The sequence below is a fragment of the Cylas formicarius genome, unplaced genomic scaffold (genome assembly GCF_029955315.1).
Source record: "Cylas formicarius isolate icCylForm1 unplaced genomic scaffold, icCylForm1.1 PGA_scaffold_5__7_contigs__length_24384050, whole genome shotgun sequence".
Lineage (NCBI taxonomy): Eukaryota > Metazoa > Arthropoda > Insecta > Coleoptera > Brentidae > Cylas > Cylas formicarius.
In genome coordinates, this window is record NW_026844341.1 from 23,824,652 (window position 1) to 23,837,773 (window position 13,122).

Here is a 13,122-nt window from a genome sequence, read left to right on the forward strand (position 1 = left end):
CATGAGTTCTGAACTATCAATCATTGCTTCTGACGTTTTTATCTGGGAGGCGATTCGTTTGTTTTAATTGCCGCTGCAGTTTGTTTACGTAACAACAAAGATTTATCGGCGTACTGGCCGGAGCTGATATCGCTAGATTTGTTTGTTTGTTAATGACGATTTAATACATTTTTTCCTCATTGTGTGGCTTATTTAACGATTTCAGTTAAGGAGGTTTATATGGTCAAAAGTGCATATTTATGATTTTCAAGTCAAGGTTAAGAAGAGTCGAAGATCGGTTTAATGATGAAGGACTTTCCTAATTTAAAAAATTCCTTTGACGAATGAAAAATGAAAGAAATTTTTTTGAAAATCGTGCCCTTTTTAATATTAAGTTGTTTATACGTTTTTTATGACGTGTTTTGAGTCGCTCGCTCTAACATTTTGGGTATATTGTCCCTTCCTACGTGTTTTCATCAGCGTACAGCTTATTTGTAGCTTTGAACTGATACCCGATGCCCCGCGGGGTGTGAAGGGGATTACTTGTGCCCGAATAGTTCGATGGCGGGGGAACGTAATTGCTCAGTGACCCATTGGCATTCAACGGAAGGGTTATAACCGGAGAGCGTATCAAACACCACCTTCTTCAAACTATAATAAATATAGTCCCCACCTCTACCCCCCTTCACAACATAAAGTTTACATTTGCTGGGTTCCGCCTGACGTTTTTTAAATTGTGACACACATTTGACAAGAGCCCAAATATGTCAACACAACAACAACAACAACAACTGTCTATTTTTGAAAGGTGTCGAATAAATCAAACCATACCCTTTTTTTTATTTGATTGTTTTCAATCCAAAATTCCTTCTTTTTATTGAGTTCAGCTATCTATCATCCGGCTTTGGGCCAATTTATGGGTGCCAATGCCCAGACACTGAATATCAAATAAAACATTTAAAAAAATGAAAATTAATACAAAAATTTTATTAGTAGATTGTTAATTAATCACCAGTCAAACAATATTGCTTTCGAAAAGTCGGGGCAAGCTCGTAGCGCGTAGCTTTATATTTCAAAAAGAAGTCCTAGAGGGACGCGTTTTTTTTTATCGTGCTCCTGCGCGCCACTATCGAAGCGTCTTATACTTATCGCCGAATTTCAAAATCTTATTTCTTATATCTATGAACAGACCATACCATGGACGGCAAGAAAAACAAACGATGAGATCTTGATAATGATCAAGACAGACCACGAATTGCTGAACACAATCCAACGCCGAAAAACAGCATATACAGTGTGTCCAAGATAAGGATGCACAGCATGGGGATCTCGGAAACTATAAGAGATACAGTGTCGGTTAAATTAGACAAAAGTTGCGCATTTTGATACCGAACAAGATCCCGTTTTACAAATTTGAAAATTCCAAGCCGTTCCGGAAATATCCGAGAAAAACCGAAATATTGCGATTTCGTTTTTATTATTTTTTAAAGCTATTTGAAAAGATATGAAAAAACGGAAAACACTTTTCCATTGGCACTTTTTAATCTCTCCAAATTGACGTTAACAAATTTTCATTACAGCGTTTGGATTCCATGGAACTACCATCAACTTTGATTTTTCTTATGGGACGGAAAAAAAGTACACACAGTATTAGGTTGTGCTTTTCATTGCGAATTCAACGATGTACGATACAATATGGTTACTTATGTTTTTATCCAGAAAAATGGATTTTTAATACATTTCAGCATTTAAATGAAGTAGGCCATGACAAAATGACATCCAGTCAATTTCAATGACACATTAATGTTATTTGTCTTTGTTATCAGTCGATCATAAGTTTATTCCTTTAGTTATTGTTTTTGTATTTTTATTGTTGTTGTCTTTTTCTAATTTATTTTGTTCTACAATGGAGGGAGGTAATTTTACAAACGAAGAAAAATGTGATATGCTGTCTTGCTACATCTGATGCCAAAGAAATTGTGTGGAAGCCGAGCGTATGTATTCTAACAAATACCCAGAGCGGAGACAACCTGACAAGAGCATTTTTCGGCGTTTGTTATTTAATCTGAAAGAATATGGATCATTTAAGAAGCCTGCATTATCCCGACAAAAACCTTCCAATGAAGAAAACCAATACATTGTTCTACAATCTGTTATCGAAAATCCACAAACTTCTACCAGAGAAATTGAAGACCAGAATGGGGTAGCTAAATCTACAGCTCAGTTTATTTTAAGGAAAAATGAATTTAAGCCTTACAAATTCGGAATATGTCAAGGATTAAAACCGGGTGACGACGAACGACGTAGACATTTTTGTGAGTGGTATACCAGGATGTGTGATGAGAGTTTTAATTTTCCATATAAAGTGATTTGGTCTGATGAAAGTATGGTGACCAATAACGGTATTTATAACAGGCGCAATACACACTATTGGTCGCAACAAAATCCACGTGTTAATAGACTATCCAGACATCAAGTTCGCTTTGGGTTTAATATTTGGTGTGGGATTTTTGGTAGCAAGATTATAGGCCCTATTTTCTATAATAATTCCTTAACTTCCGAGCGGTACCTTGACATCTTGAGGCACGATTTAGAAGATGCCTTAGATGATTTACCGCTAGGCGCTGTGCAAGACTGCTGGTTCCAACAAGATGGTGCCCCAGCCCATAACTCCAGAGAAGTTCGCCAATATTTAACTGAACGGTTTGATGGAAAATACATTGGGACTTACAGTGAAACACCTTGGCCTCCAAGGTCCCCGGACTTAACTCCCTTGGACTTTTTCTTATGGGGCTACATAAAAAATGAGGTATTCAAAGAATGTTTTGACAACGAGGAACAATTACGTCAATCAGTACGAGCAGCGTTTAATAAAATTACTCCTGAAATGTTAAGTCGTGTTTTGGAGTATACCGTGAGACGGGCGTACTTATGCCTAGAAAATGGAGGTCATTTATTCGAACATTTGTTATAGAATTTGTTTTTCATTAACTTGTTGGATTTAGTTGTTATGTTAAATGAACAGTTAGAGTTAGTAAATAAATAAACACATTAACTCGAACTTGTCAACCATTTTCTTTTGCCTTTCATCGTTCGGATCTCATGGCCTACTACAATAAAATACTAGAAATGTATTAAAAAGCCATTTTTCTGGATAAAAACATAAGTAACCGTATTGTATCGTACATCGTTGAATTCGCAATGAAAAGCACAACCTAATACTGTGTGTACTTTTTTTCCGTCCCATAAGAAAAATCAAAATTGATGGTGGTTCCATGGAAACGAAACGCTGTAATGAAAATTTGTTAACGTCAATTTGGAGAGATTAAAAAGTGCCAATGGAAAAGTGTTTTCCGTTTTTTCATATCTTTTCAAATAGCTTTAAAAAATAATAAAAACGAAATCGCAATATTTCGGTTTTTCTCGGATATTTCCGGAACGGCTTGGAATTTTCAAATTTGTAAAACGGGATCTTGTTCGGTATCAAAATGCGCAACTTTTGTCTAATTTAACCGACACTGTATCTCTTATAGTTTCCGAGATCCCCATGCTGTGCATCCTTATCTTGGACACACTGTATAGGCCACGCGATACGTAGCGAAAGATACCCATTCGTACAGTTGATAATTGAAGGGAAGAAGAGGTTGTCTTGGTTTCGCAACATCAGACAGTGGACGAGACTGAGGACAACGGAATAACTAATATATACAAGGTGTTGGACTTTGTGAAAGACTCGGCAACAACGCTAACAGTACGAACTTAGCGCGACTGCGGGACGGCACGACGAGAGCAGAGAGAGCTTTGCGAGACGTTGACAGAGACGGTCGGAAGAGCAAAGCGAGCGTCACAGAATTTGTTATTAAGTTTTCTTCGTTTCTAAGTGGTTCTTAAAAATAAAACAGTAATTACAATCCACTCGAATTGTCGTCAATCTCGTCCCTGGAAACAGGGTGGTCCTTCGTCAGCATCCCCAACGCAAGGAATAAAGAAGAGTGGACAAATGCGATCGCGAACATCCATTAATGGATATGCGGCAAAAGAGGAAGAATGTGGAAGAAAATCGAATTATAAAACAATCCGTATGATATTGTATCGAAATTTTTGAAAAATCGGAAGGATATCGCCGGCGTAACTCTAAACCGACTTCCGACGCGTCTAAAATAGATAATAAATTACAAGTCGTGGGCTGATCCCAACGGGCGCTAAAATATCCAATATATCTTAATAATTCACGAGCTTAAAGCTTGCTCGGCTTAAAACGCATTTTTATCGCCCGTCATAATTTTAAAATATACGTCGGCGGGGCGTGCGTTTCTCCTTCGCCTAAAAATACCCCCCCACAAATCCTTTTTTTCCTCTCATCGACGGCTCGGCGTGTTGCGTGAATTAGACCCGTGACAGATAAATTGGCGGGACGCCCGCGTTTACTTGTCCCGGTCCGCTCGGGACACGTTCCACTTAATCCGCCGCGAATTTGGGCTTAAGCCCCCCGAAATCTACTGTTCGACTGGGCCCGGAACGGTCCGGATTTGCTCCCGCTGACGCACAAATATTTATACATGGTTTAACACCGTTAAAGTCTCCGAAAAGCTCAAGATGTTGTTTAGCGAGTAATGTAATGTTTTCCTTACATGTTCCAACAAAATAAATAAGAACTAAAAGTTCAGATTTTCACGAAATTATATATTTTGACATGACAATTGTTTCGACAACACCGTGTCTTTGTCAAATGTAATATTTACAAACTACCTGCTGCTATATATACCGAAAAATGGTAATAAAACGTTAATTAATGTTGTTCCGAGAATTTAAGTTCAATAAAGGAGAGGTATATAAATCTAATCGTTCGTTACGCAATACATTTGATTGTTTCATTTAGTTAATCTCCATGGCTTCCAATAAATTTAATTTTCTACTTTTTGTTGCTGTATGTAATATATCAAAATTGTCATCAAAAATGTGCTTTTCTGTGTTTAATTGTGTAGTATAATTAGAATCTAGACTATGGTTTTTAAACGCTCTTTTATGTTCGTTAATGCGTTCTTGAAGGACCTACCAGTTTGTGCAAGATACATTTTAGGACAAAATCCACATATCAACCTGTAGACACCTAATTTTTGAGATTTTGGGCATTTCGTTTTATTGTTTTCTAAAAATTTTCCTAATGTGTTGTTAGATCTAAAAACAATTTTTAAACCACATTTTGACAAATGTTTTGAAACATTGAGAGCAAGAAGTTTACCAAAATTAGAAAAATTCCACGTGCGATTGTATTTTTTTATTTTTAACGCCCTTTCTAGTATATATTCTCTAAAAAAACTAAATTTTACATGCAACGACCATACTACGCTGATACACCAGATGCCGTCCGATCTCTGAAGTTAAGCAGCGTCGGGCGCGGTTAGTACTTGGATGGGTGACCGCTTGGGAACACCGCGTGCCGTTGTATTTTTTGTTTATTTTTAACGTCAGTTTTTTTGAAAATATTTTATAAATATAAGAAACGCGTTAAGTGTCCTAAATTTGCAGATATCGACTTCAAATATTAGCAGAGAATTAGAAGTCCTTGTTATGTTATGTTATGCCACAAAAAAATATATAAAAAAAATACTTGGTGAAATTTGATTGCCCCCAATTTCCACTGTTTAAATGTGGGCAAGGACTTCTAATTCTCTGCTAATATTTGAAGTCGATATCTGCAAATTTAGGACACTTAACGCGTTTCTTATATTTATAAAATATTTTTAAAAAAACTGACGTTAAAAATAAACAAAAAATACAACGGCACGCGGTGTTCCCAAGCGGTCACCCATCCAAGTGCTAACCGCGCCCGACGCTGCTTAACTTCAGAGATCGGACGGGATCTGGTGTATCAGCGTAGTATGGCCGTTGCATGTAAAATTTAGTTTTTTTTAGAGAATATATACTAGAAAGGACGTTAAAAATAAAAAAATACAATGGCACGTGGAATTTTTCTAATTTTGGTAAACTTCTTGCTCTCAATGTTTCAAAACATTTGTCAAAATGTGGTTTAAAAATTGTTTTTAGATCTAACAACACATTAGGAAAATTTTTAAGCAGCAGGTAGTTTGTAAATATTACATTTGACAAAGACACGGTGTTGTCGAAACAATTGTCATATAAAAATATATAATTTCGTGAAAATCTGAACTTTTATTTCTTATTTATTTTGATAAATGGATTTTCATAAATTCAAAGCCACCTCAGTTCAATATTTGGTGTTTAATCTTCGCTACTTTCATGCAGTTGGATAAACAATTTTAAGTATCCAGGTATTTATAACATTCGTTAAATATGGCATAATTTGGCAATTTTGTGTGCCGCAAGCAAAGAAATTTCCGAAAACTGCACCTGTACGTGTCCACACACATGTAAACCACAAAATTATATGCTTATGAAATAACGAAATTTCATATGCAAGGACAATTTTCTTTTTTTTTAAGTCAAACTCTCCTCAGTTAATAACGGCAGCGACGAAACGCGAATAACTGTAGAACTTACAGCCGGATTTTTAGAAGCTTATGGTTACGCAATCAAACTCTCAATTTTAAAATTACCCCTGAAAACGGCATTAAGTTTTCCACTACATCCGGTCGCTTTGTTTCCCCGTATACGTTAAATATCGTCGTTGAGTCCATTAGGCGCGATTGTTTGACAGCGACGAGCGTCTTTGTGCTTTCATCTGCCATTATGTAGACGATAATCAGTCAAAGCGCGGCCGAATTTACGTCGTCCGTTATCCGGGTATACCGGAAATGCAGACTGCCGCCGCAGCCGCTCTCGGACGGAAATAAAACTGAGATTTGTCCCGGAAAAACTGTAAAGTTTGTCAATTAACGGTTCAAAATTAAGTAATTGGGCGACGCCTCGCGTCCTGTTTGCTCACGAAGCTTTGTATATATATTTATTACAATATTTTGAGAGCCATAACAGCGAAAACTAAATTCCAGTAAAAAAAAAAAAACAAAAATATAACAGCCAGAAAGATGAAATACAATGAAATACAGTTTAAATTGCGATTCTTTTATTTAACGTCAAAACTTCCCAAGAATTTTAGGTGGATAACCCATCAATTTTTTCCAAATATTACAGAGGTCGCAGAATTATTTTTCTACTACATTGTATCGGTGGTTAGGTGGAGTAGCACTGTTAGACCTCGTCACCTGTTCCCCTCTGTTGTGGTATATTCTTTTTGTTGTATTTTAATAAAGGCTGTTTATTATTATTATTTATTTAATCATGTCGACGTACGGACGACCGGCGTCGGGCGTTGCGTCGCGAGGAGATGACCGAAGTCTGAGAAATGCGTGACCAGCTTGGTCAACTGGGTCACGTGCCATCTCGCTTCCTGGAAAGGACTGGACGGAAGTCCTTCTGGCACCGGCGGCGGCGGCCGCATATTGATGCGACTTAATATTCCGGAGTCATTTGATCGCCGCTTGTTTCTCAGTTCTCTTATGCCCGATACGTCGTTTCAACGTCCCCCCACCCACCCCGACGAGACGTTTGCATTTCCTACTTTGCTTTATTGTGGTGCATGCATGCCGTTCGAATACCAATGGCGCTGCCGTTTTCAGTGGATTAGGTAACAATGACGTCGTAAACATTCGATCGTATATTAGCGCGGGCCATTGATAGCTCATCGAAACACACCAACCAATAAGTTGCGAAGCTCGGTATACTTCGACCAGAAATATAGCGCTTTTACAACCGACCCCGTGATTAACTTTGTCTACTGTTTATTAGTCCCTGCCACGTAGACCCTTACGCGTAACCATTCCGGCGCTAACACTGACACGCGAGATATAAGTATGTTTTCAATATTTTTCACCGAGCAATTCTTAAAATACTTAAAATATCAAAGCAATGAATGCACTATATTTTTGGTCGTATTATAATGGCCACAACGGTTCATTAATTTTCGTTGGTGGGACTATGCTTATCCCCTTTACTGTCTCTTAGTTCTCGCTTCCACTATTATCTAAAGTCCAGTAAGGAATATCCTACGACGGTGTCTTTATAGATGGCAGTGTGCTATCAAGACTCAGAGCCCTACCCCGTAGGAGTATGGTCATATAAAGGACTGGACGCTTTGACTTTCCCGATTGGCATTCATTTATTGGGATCCTCGGTTATTTCGCAGAAGGGCAAATCGAGGTCGCCGCCGCTTATTTCCAGACGCATTGGTCCGGCATTTCTAATAACACACAAAACTCTGCCCTCCCCCCCACACCCCCGTAAGACGAAAATAGATCGCCTTTTGTAATTGTTTTGTTCGTACGCGCGCGCGCACGTGTACCTCAGCGACAAACACAGGTGTACGGAGTTCGGTACAAAAAAGAAGTACAGTCACGGCCGAGGGGTGTCGGCGACATCGGCCGGCCAGATGTTCTCTTTGCCGAGCGCTAGGTAACCGCTTGCTTGGGTTTAATTAGGAATTTCAATGAGAGAACGTCCATTTAAAATAATCACTCTTTCCAGCATTAGTTTATGGAAATAAGTTGACGACAGGTACCACGCAAAGGTCTGATTCACAACACACCGGGAACACGAAATAGAAAATTACTTTTGGGTAGCTTTAAATGATAAGTATTAGATTTAGCTCCTTAAAAGATCTACGCCCCTACTGTTAATGTGTGTGAAACAAAACGTATACAGGGTGAATGGGGCACGGAATACCAGTATATTCTTAGTATCAAAATACTTAAATAAAAGTAATTTTGTTTTTTCGTTATTACTTACGGTCACAATTTTAAAAATATAGCCACAAAAAATCGCACGCGCGGGTTTTCGGGGATGAGAATTTAGATGGTGTGACTAGTTTTGCGATGACTTGTAGATGATACCAGCCGCACGCACTTTTTTGCAAAAATACCGTAGCTTTTTTGCGTATTCTCAAATTGAAGTTCTGATGACAGGGTCGTTTTCTAATATTCTCAGTCGTTTTCAACATATTTTCATTTTTAACTGGCTATGTAGACCAAGTAACAGCTGAATATTAATTTATTATTGAGTACCAAAAGAAAATACTTTCAAAAACAAAGAAAATTTTGGTAGACACAATAAATTAATAAAATAAATTTATTTAATTTAAAAATATAAAATGTAATATAACATAAAATAAAAAAATCAATTAATATTAATAAAATAAATTTTATTAATAATTATTACAAAAAACAAAAATTTCAAGTAGATGTTCTACGCGTCTACCACGCATTTCGACACATTTTGTAATTCGTTTAATGAAGAATTGTTTCATTTCGTAAAAATAGTCCTAACGGTCCTAGTACATAATGATTTACTATGACTACCGACACATTTATCTTGAAGTCTTGCTGAAAATGTCAATTTTTTTTCCCACAATGTCTGCAATGATATTTAGAAAATAACTATCGACTCATCAAAAATTTTCAAAAAAGTGTGTGGAAGTGGCGCCATCTAAAAGTTATCGCAAAACTGATTACACCATCGAATTTCTCCGAATTTTTGTGTCTATATTTGTAAAATTGTGAACGTGAATGAAAAAATAAACTCACTTTATCACCCTGTATCCCCGTAAATAGGACATAGGTTTATTTGACAAATCGAATCCGAAGGTCACGCTCGTATTCTATGGCCCATTCGTTTCGAAACACCCTGTATATTCTAATATTTAAATAAAAAATAACAAAGGGCGAGCAAGAACACGCATTATACATAAATTGGACATATGAGCTTGTCACGTTGGCTGTTAATAAAATGGTATCTCGTTTCTTCCCGGCGAAAGGTTAAAAGGTATCAGATCCGGGCGTCCAAGTGTATTGAGTTACGATTTTAATGGTTTCTTTAAAACGTCAAATACACGGTTACAATATTACGGCAGTGCATTACAATTTGTTTCCAGTCACTTTATAATATATCGCTATTGTTATAACCTACAGAGTGTTTCTAAAATACAACTCTTAATGACCTGGCAATGGATTATCACTACTAAGGTATTTTAAAACAAATCCAGACAACAGTAAACTCTATTTATCCGAAACCTAATACAGAATACGAACAATTTAAAGCAATTACATACATAGGAGAACCCAGTGTTTCAAAACCCAGAAGTTTCAAAACATTTGTCAAAACACAAGAAATGTCAAAAATCTCAAAAATCAGGTGTTCGTGAAAATCTGAACTTTTAGTCGTTATTTATTTAAAAGAAATTCTCATTAAACTTGGGCGCGGATATTGTGTGTGTATGTGGGTCTTTTTTCTAAGCTTAAGTTCTAAATTATAAGTTAAAGTTGCACCGTTTACGTTATTTTGATTCGAAAAAATCCTGATGGTGTTGTAGCGTATAAAACGGCTAAAAATATATCTCTTCTGTGGGCGTGCGACGTGTTGGGTTGGGCATCGAGTAAAAGGAAAAAATAATAAGTAAACAGAGCTTCCGGATACGACGAGCATTTCCTACAGCTAGTTTGTTTAAAGTTCCTGGCCAGATGCTGCGTCCTCTCTGATGAACTGAACAGACATCACCATTGATTGCGTTTTTCTATTTTATAGCCCTTCAAGTGTACATGCTACAAATATTGTTTAATAATTTACGATTTATCTATTTTCATGCAATAATTATAAATAACCTTTCAGCCTAACAAACGCTTCAAACAAATAACGAGTGATTTGTTTACTGTGCCCCAACCCAATTTTTTTCAACTATTGGGTTGTTCGGAAAGTCATTTCGTTTTTTTTTGGGGAACATGAAAGACAGTTTTCGTATAATGAATAAATATTTTATTAAATTATATATTGGCCATTCTGGTCCAACACCTTTTGCCATCTTTCTGGCAGTAACATAATTCCCCTCTCATAAAAGTTTTGGTCCTTGCTGGCAAAAAACTGGTTCAGGTGGTTTTTGACATCTTCATTTGAGGTAAAGGTTTTGCCATCCAAAAAATTTTGCAGGGACCGGAACAAATAGTAGTCGGAAGGCGCCAGATCTGGAGAATATGGTGGATGTTGCAGTACGTCCCATTCAAGCTGTAAAAGTTTTTGGCGAGTGACCAAACTTGTGTGAGGTCTCGCATTATCCCGGTGGAACACTACACCCTTCCTGTGGATTAATTCGGGCCTCTTCTCTTTAAGTGAATCATTCAATTTGTCCAGTTGATGACAATAGACTTCTGAATTAATCGTTGTATTGTCCCGCAAAAGCTCAAAAAAAAACGATTCCTTTGACATCCCACCAAACGGAGAGCATCACCTTTTTTTGGTGAATGTTGGCTTTTGACACGCTTTGAGCCGGTTCATCTTTTCTGCTCCATGACCTCTTGCGTTTAACATTGTTGTATACAACCCATTTTTCGTCCCCAGTAATAATCCGCTTCAAAAATGGATCATTTTCTTGACGTTTGAGGAGCGAATCACACACGTCAACGCGACGACACAAATTTCGCTCCGTAAGGACATGGGGCACCCACACATCGAGCTTCGAGGTTAAGCCCATGCCTTTCAAATGGCCATAAACAGTCGAATTCGACAAATTTAATCTCTCACCGATCTCGCGTGTGGTTATTCGCCGATTTGCATCAACTAATGCCTTTATCGCATCTTTGTCAGCTTCGACCGGCCTTCCAGACCGTGGTGCATCTTCGACATCAAAATTGCCGGATCGAAATTTTGCAAACCAGTTCTGGCACTGGCGTACTGTTAACACGGCTTCTCCATACAAATCCGTCAATTTTTTTTCTCGCTTGGACAGCATTTTTACCTTTTCTGAAGTAAAAAAGTAAAATATGACGAAAATGCTGCTTATTGTTCTCCATATTTAAAAGGGCACCAACCAAAAACTACTGCGTAGAATTAATAGAACTTTTTCACACACAAGCCTTGCAATATCAGCTCTCAAGACATATAATGGTTATGCGGCTTAAGTGTGAAGTTGGTTTCGAAAAAACGCAATTAAGTCCTCTGACGGGAAAAAACGAAATGACTTTCCGAACAACCTTATATTTTTAACTCGCGAGGGCCATGTGTTGTTCTACGCGAATTTCTTTATTTTGGTTATGGAAATGTTGCCTTCCGCAAAACATATACTATACATATACATATCACTATGATAATAATAATGGTATTAGGATCGGATATCTGGAAAGGATCAATCCAACGCATCGGCCAGGGCAACAAACTCGATGAATATTATTACTTCGCGTAGTTCGACTGTCTCACTCTGTCGAACTTGCTTTCTAGAAATTGTTGGATTTCCTGTTAATATTATAAATTTTACATGGAAAGAACATGTATGTACAACGTGTGCCAAATAAAACGTACCACTATACGATCCGGAGAGCATGGGAGATACGAAAAAAAAGGGGCGTTCCCCGACATCATCTTTGTCATTTTGGAACACCCTGTATATTTTGATCCTAGGTTAAAATGAAGGTCACTTTCTTAAGAAATTTCAATTCGAATTTTGCATAGTTTGGGCTGAAATTGATGTTATGTGTTTTTTTTTCTCCATATTTTGAGTGTCCTTATGTTTATTTAGATATCAATTTTAAGGCAAAAATAAGTTAAGTTTGTAATTTATCTTATATTTAAGGGTTTAACAATTTTTTTCCTCAAAAATCATTAGTTATAATATTTTTTGAAAATGTACAGGGTACGATGGCAAAATTGGAAAAATTCATATACCAGGAAAATTGGCTCTCACCTGTATTTCGGACATTGAGGATCGAACCCGGGACTGCCCGGTGCTCATTTATGTCAAATAAGTAACGAGATATTCTGATTTTTTGTAGCTCACAGGAAGCTACGAGTTAGCGGTGGTCGACGCCCTGTAGAATGAACGTGAAAACAAAGCTTAACGTCCACAAATCAATCCAAGAGCGAAACTCGGAGAGCAGAAACGGAATGTTTTTATTGTACTGTCACGTTGACTCGGAATCGAATAAATATTTTAAGGTTTCTTATCGTATCAATTAGGTCTTTCATGCTGCCCTCTGGCGTAGAACAAATGTACGGCAGCGATAACAGATTTACGTCTTTACATCCAAATCAAAGGGGTCTTTGATTCTTTTCGAAGATCTCGTTACGACGCTGCCGTTTACGCGTCTGTCGCGAGAAGCTCCGTGCCGAAAATCGAGACGTCCGCGA

General features: G+C 37.5%; 1 protein-coding gene, 1 non-coding gene and 1 pseudogene across 2 annotated transcripts in view; 1 reads left to right on the top strand and 2 right to left on the bottom strand.

The window, feature by feature from the left end:
* LOC132701997 (phosphoinositide 3-kinase adapter protein 1) overlaps window positions 1-13,122 on the bottom strand; it is a 73,204-nt gene that overhangs the window by 13,157 nt on the left and 46,925 nt on the right. The window lies entirely within an intron of this gene.
* On the top strand, window positions 5,311-5,428 carry LOC132702703 (5S ribosomal RNA; annotated as a pseudogene).
* LOC132702698 (5S ribosomal RNA) lies at window positions 5,756-5,873 on the bottom strand. Its single transcript, XR_009618939.1, has one exon. It is a non-coding gene; the product is annotated as a 5S ribosomal RNA (ribosomal RNA).